General features: G+C 32.5%; 1 protein-coding gene across 3 annotated transcripts in view; it reads right to left on the reverse strand.

Annotated features, from left to right (window-relative positions):
- The window catches only part of LOC119832228 (guanine nucleotide-binding protein subunit gamma-e), a 32,533-nt gene that overhangs the window by 15,214 nt on the left and 10,718 nt on the right, over positions 1 to 6,601 (reverse strand). The gene's annotated exons all lie outside the window — the stretch shown is intronic.

Raw genomic sequence — 6,601 nt, forward strand, 5'->3', positions numbered from 1 at the left:
TAAATTCGGTAATATTATCGATTTTAACATTGTAATAAATGTTAACTAAATGTGGAGTGCGGTTTAATTGTATGAGTTGCAATTGAAAGTTATTTGTTTTAAAAAATTTCCAAAATAATTTTGAAGAGATTTGTTTTTATCTTGTTTTTCACTTTAATAAAGTGCACATTTAATTATAAAATGCCTATCTTCGAGAAAAAAAAGAATTTATAAGGACCTTAAAGGGTTTTCTGCCCGAGTGTACACAAGCCGTCTCGCTTACACTGCAAGGGGGGTTCTGAGGGTGTGCGTAGACGATGCGCGCGCACGCTGTTACAGTTTCTATGACAACCCTACGCACACAACTATAATTTTGCGCAAATTTTGTTAATCCACAAGCCTAATCAAAATTAAACCTAATCGTTCAAGCATAGAGTCGAATTTTGCGCAACAGGCGCGTGTAAAATTAATGAATTAGGCGTAATGCCCGGTAGTCGGCCGTGTTTTGTATCGCATTATTCTTCGTCTGTTGTATTCGAGCCAAGTGCACCATCTGTCAAAACTGGACACGCATTTTTGACCGTTATTCCCGGTGCGGTAAAGATTATATTTGTTTGAAAATTAATGAAGAAGATAAGTTCTCGGGTATCTGATATGTAATCGTATATGAAACGTTCGTAAGTATGTATAAATTTATCGAAAAGGATAAACGTGATATGAGTTTCTTTTACAGCAATTTTCTTGTGTATGTAAACTTAATTTATGCAATATATTAGAATTCATTTTAACTATTTTTTTTTTTGAAAATCGCTATTGAAGATATTCTGAATATAATACAATGTACTAGACACGTTGTATCTTATTTCTGTCTAGATTTTAGCTATCTTCAGATTGAAATTTTATCTTTTATTCTATTGAAATGCAGAGTGAATTTATCTATGCTAATATTATAACTAGAAAATATTTGTTTGTACGTTTTCTTTCATCAGTGGAAAGCTGCGAATTCACTGAGTGACATAGTCTATATATGTAACGTGGGCGAATCCGGGGCGAACCGCTAGTTTTTTTTATTAGCACTAAGAATTTATCAAAATAAATCAAGACAGAAAATTACACGAAAATAAAAAAATGAATAATATTTAATAATAATAACTAAAACTTAGAATATTTTCGATGAGTCAATTAAATAATTAATATTTCGCACAAGGCTTCATCCACATACTGAAGTATTATTACACTGTTTTTTATACATATTATTTACTTCTTTCTTGCTTTTTTTTAAGAATCCTTAAAGAAAAAATGAACAAATGTTCGTTTTTTTTTTAATAATACAACACAGATAGATAACAAATTTCTAGATTCACTTTCATAGAGATGAAAACCTGCATTTCCGGACAGTTACCGTCTACCGTCGTCCGTACAAAACCACCGCTTGGTTGAACGCGCTAATCTCAGGAACTGCTGGTCTGAATTGAAAAATTATGTTTGTGTTAAGCACTCTATTGATTGAGGTAGGCTATAGGTTATATATCACCATGTCTTACTTAGGTGAAACTGCGGGGCATAGCTAGTAAATACTGAAAACAATTAGACGGTAATAAAACCTAGAAACAGTCTGTTAACAACTGGCTAATTGCAATTAGCGCTGTAGCATTTAGCTACTAAAATTGGTCTAGAAGCTAACAGTTCTAATGTGAGCCCTAAATTAAAACCTAAATGATATCTTAATTTGGCTGAATATATTATGTGGGCTTTTTTATAGCCGCATAATCCTGCTAATATTATAATCGCGAAAGTTTGTAGGTATGGATGTTTGTTACTCTTTCACGCGAAAACAGCTTATTGTATCTATGAAATTTGGTACAGATTGTAGTCTGGATCAGGACACGAGATACTTTTTAACCGCGTGGTACGAGTGACGCCGCGGATTGCAGCTAGTTTATTATAATTTAATCTACATCTGCACTGTCAAATCACATTTGTAACACGAGATTTTATAAGTTACTAGGTGACCCGGCAAACGCTGTTCTGCCTAACTCTTATCATTTAGGGGTATGGAAATAGATGTTGTCCGATTCTCAGACATACCCAATATGCACATAACATTTATTTATTGAAGTGAAACTTCTTTAGAATCGTTGTGATTTCAAACCTGATGCAACGGAAAAACGACAGGTAAGAGACAGAAATACAAAAATGTGTAGAATGAAGCCGGCAAAGAATGAGACAGAAATATACATACTATTTTATTCATTCTTTTGACGATTTATTGAAGTTTCACTTCTATCATGTGTGAATCGCACACCTTTTTTTATTTAGGTTCATCAGCTGTTGCAGCATAAACATTTCCTCTCAATACAAAAAAAAGTTTAGTAATACATTATATGCACAACAATTAAGGATAAACACAACATTCAACAAAAAACAAACAAGTATAACTAAGGCAATATCTATAAATTACAAATAAGTAAGAATTTATTCATATTAACATTGAACACTGTGATTAACAGCAAGTATATTTATATATTTAGTATATTTGCAAGTATTTTTTATTGTGGGAGTCGAGCACGCTTCGGCACGAATTGGGCCAGCTCGCACCGGGGAATTACCACACCCCCACAGAAAACCGGCGTGAAATAGTGGCATGCCACTGTGTTTCGAACGGTGAGTGGGGGAGCCGGAGGCCCGTTTCCTTTTCCTCACCCGTCCTAGTCCATACCTTCTTTCCAGTCGTTAATCCTTTCCTTTTCCCTTACCCCATAAAAGCGGGCAGCGCATTCCCAGAGGTACTACCTTTGCGAATGTTCATGGGCGGTGGTGATCGCTTACCATCAGGCGAACCACCAGCTCAGCTGCCCGCTATGACATAAAAAAAAAAAAAAAATTATGTGTAAAATAATAATTAGAGATAAGATGGTATTAATGCTTTCCGAAGCTTATAGAAGGAGTCAGAGAAAATATATACAGAATTGCTATATTTTGCTATATTAATTTCGTAAGCGTCCAGCCGTTACGGAGGTGTTCGGTAACTAATATCGTGACAGGGGAATTTTATATAAAAGATAAAAATTTACTTATATGGTCTAAGTTCAGCTGATTTTCGCAAAAAATCATTGAACAAGAGCTGTGGTAGGTCAGAGGGTAGAATTCGCCTGAACCCCCTAGCAGGCCCCTGTCTCTACAATGGGAACATGACGTTTGGGCTGATGATGATGATGGTGATAAAAAGAACAACAACAATATGATATAGTGATATGTGCGATGTACAGGTAATAATAAAATAATAAAATAACAGAGCGCAATAAAAATTTCATCAACGCGATAGGGTTATAAAAATCTAATTTTAAATCAATAATTTTTTGTAGTTTTATACCACATCCTTGTTATATACTATTCAATGGCTGGTTCTTATACATTCAATATCTTATTGGTATACTAGACGCCTGTCTCGGCTACACCCGGATATCAAGATTCCTGGTTTATCCCACGCGAACATTTAATCGTGATAAAAAGTACCCTATACCCAAGTTAGCTCATACCCTATGAATAACAAATTTCATCAAAATCCGTTCTGTACTTTCAGTGTGATTAACAGACATACATGCAAACAAACAAACTTTCAATGTCATATAGTATGATTACTGAATCCTTTGTCACGTTATTAACCAATAACTTCGCAATACTTACTTAACAGATATTTTAAATTGATTGGACATTAATTTAAGAAAAAATATTACTTAAATCAAAATATTACATAATTTAAACTTAATTTAAACCGTAAACTTAAGCATTTCTACTTAAACAAACTATAGTAATTATATATGGATATGAATAAAAATTTTAATGTATTGTTTTGGTATGTTTTAACTCACCTACTTAATTAGACAGTTATAACCGGAGTCGTACTATTGTAAATTTATTTGTATACGCACATTATTTTAAACCTCAGTGGTTTTTCTTTATTTGCTACAAAACATTAAACTTGTAAATTCCATGTTTTTTGTTCTGATAATAACATTAAAAAAACTGTTAAATACAATTACATTTGCTTTGATTAACCATTAGCTAGACTCTGTATTTTACACGAAACAAATTAAAACATTGGCTGCATTTATAACCTTCTCAAGGAATAAAACGCAAAACATAAAAGTTCTGAATTTAACTTTCTTCGCTATTCGATTTGATTAGTTCGGTTAGCGCTTGGGAAATCGACTTTTTAACGTAAGCCAATTAACAAACATCACATTTTTCTTATTGTTCTATTGTGTTATTTTCCGTGATGAAAGCGAGGTTCATTTGGTGCTGTGTTTTTTGTATTGTTCTGTAGATTCAATTATTTAACGTTACGTTAAAACATATTAATACTATATATATCACTATATAGTATAAAACAAAGTCGCTATTTCTGTCTCTATGTCCCTATGTATGCTTAACACTTCAAAACTATGCAGCGGATTTTGACGAGTTTTTTTTAATAGCTAGTGATTCACGGGGGTATAATAAAACCTATTAAACTGCTCCGAATTTAACGCGTGCGAAGCCGCTGGCAAAATCTTGTTAAAAATAATATAGAGGTTTCTGAATTTATTATCTATTATGTCGCTTATAAAATAAATCTGTATCGCATAGAAATATCGGAATAAAAAGTTGCCTGTGTGTTATTCCAGTTATCCAGCTATCTAGGTAGTACCAAGGTTCAGTAGTTTTTGCTTGAAAGAGTAACAAACATACACACATCCTTATCAACTTTCGCATTCTCAATATTAGTTATCTATAATATTATATAATGCTATTGTATTACCACAGATAACATAATACTATGCTAGGTAATATTATATATTAACAGTTTTTCCCGCATAGTTCTCGTTACCGTGAGATTTCTAGAATAAAAACTATCCTATGTCCCTTCTCGGGTCTAAACTATCCCTGAATCGAACTTCATCCAAATCGATTTAATGGTGGCATGAAAAATAAACAGACAGGCGGACGGCAGACACACAGGCTATTATATATTACTATTATATATTACTTTCATATATATAATACTAGCTGCGCAACGCGTTTTCACCCGCGTAAGTCCGTATCCCGTAGGAATATAGAGATAAAAAGTTGCCTATATGTTATTCCACTTATCCAGCTGTCTACGTACCAAATTTCATTGCAATCGGTTCAGTAGTTTTTGCGTGAAAGAGCAACAAACACACACACATCCTTACAAACTTTCACATTTACAATATTAGCAGGATTAGTAGGGTAGACTGTCGTTACAGTAATATAAGAATAAATAACATCTATTTTCTTAATTAATACTCATGTCTTAACACGCTGTTGCGAACACGACAAATACCATTCGTCATTTCAGCCATTTGTCAGTTTTCTGAATGTGTCATATTAATTGACCTACCAACATCCCACCAACATATCGTCTGCTTACTGGTAAAAAATAATAAGTGTTGTTGGTGACATTTCGAGTAAATGAGTTTTGAAAGTTTAGGTACTAGTTTATCCTATTTCAAACTCATCATTTAAAAAAGTTATAATGCTAAATGTTGCGCTGACTACCCTTCTTTTAAGATTTACCCTTATGGGATATGTAGCTGTAGAAAAAACCATTTAAAATTTAATTTAGATCGAAAGAGGGTAGCAGTTAATATGTTTTACCTGTATTTAAAAAATGTATTATATCTTCTGAATTCAATGATAGCAGAAACTCTTATTAGACAAAACTAATAGTTTATTGTATTTGATACTATTTATTTTGTAGAAAAGATTAATATAGACTAAATTTGCCAAAATAATGATATTTTTATCGTATTTAACTTATTTTACCTGTAGAAAATGTGTGTATATCACTTATTAGGAACTATAAACTTAATACAATAAAGTAATTTTTATGTCGCGTTAATAAATGAAACGATTTTGAAGTAACCAATCATTTATATTGCTAAATATAACATAAAATAGATAAAAGGCTTTAAAATAATCTTATTCTTCCTCTGACTCTTCATCAATCGAAGGTTCAGGTAAACGATCTTCTTCACAGGATGTAGTTGGTAAAGAGGACTTTCAACCATGATATTCCTCAGGAATTATTTATTAGTACATAAACTAAGTAGATCTATCTTTTTACCTTCACTTGATCGGCAAAGGATTTAGGTAAAATGGTTTTAAGACAATAAAATTAATATGAGGCGAAGTATTTTCTAGCTCTAGTGTTAATACATACAGAAGGCTCCGTATTTTTTGAGATTTGTTTCGTTGAATTTAAATTCTTTGATTATGTATTGTTTCATTATAGAATCATGTTATTTTTAGTGCACTTTTATTTGTAAATTTGGTGCATTTTAATAATTGACAATGAAACATCAAGATAAAGACGCTTTGAAGTTTGCCTGATGTAGTGTGGCTCCACTCTATGTGCTTTTTCTCAAAGTTCACATCAACTTCATTAGTCTTATTTGGAGGTTCGTTTTTACCTCTCTTGTCAGTATCGTTATACAGACCAATATCATTTCGATTTCGAATAGTATCATTCACCACAGTTGGAGAAATAGCTAGCGTGTAACAAAAAAACTTTTGGCATACTTGCTTTTTCTCTTCTTTATGAAAAAAGAAACACCAT

The sequence above is a fragment of the Zerene cesonia genome, chromosome 15 (assembly GCF_012273895.1).
Source record: "Zerene cesonia ecotype Mississippi chromosome 15, Zerene_cesonia_1.1, whole genome shotgun sequence".
In the NCBI taxonomy this organism is placed as follows: Eukaryota; Metazoa; Arthropoda; class Insecta; order Lepidoptera; family Pieridae; genus Zerene; species Zerene cesonia.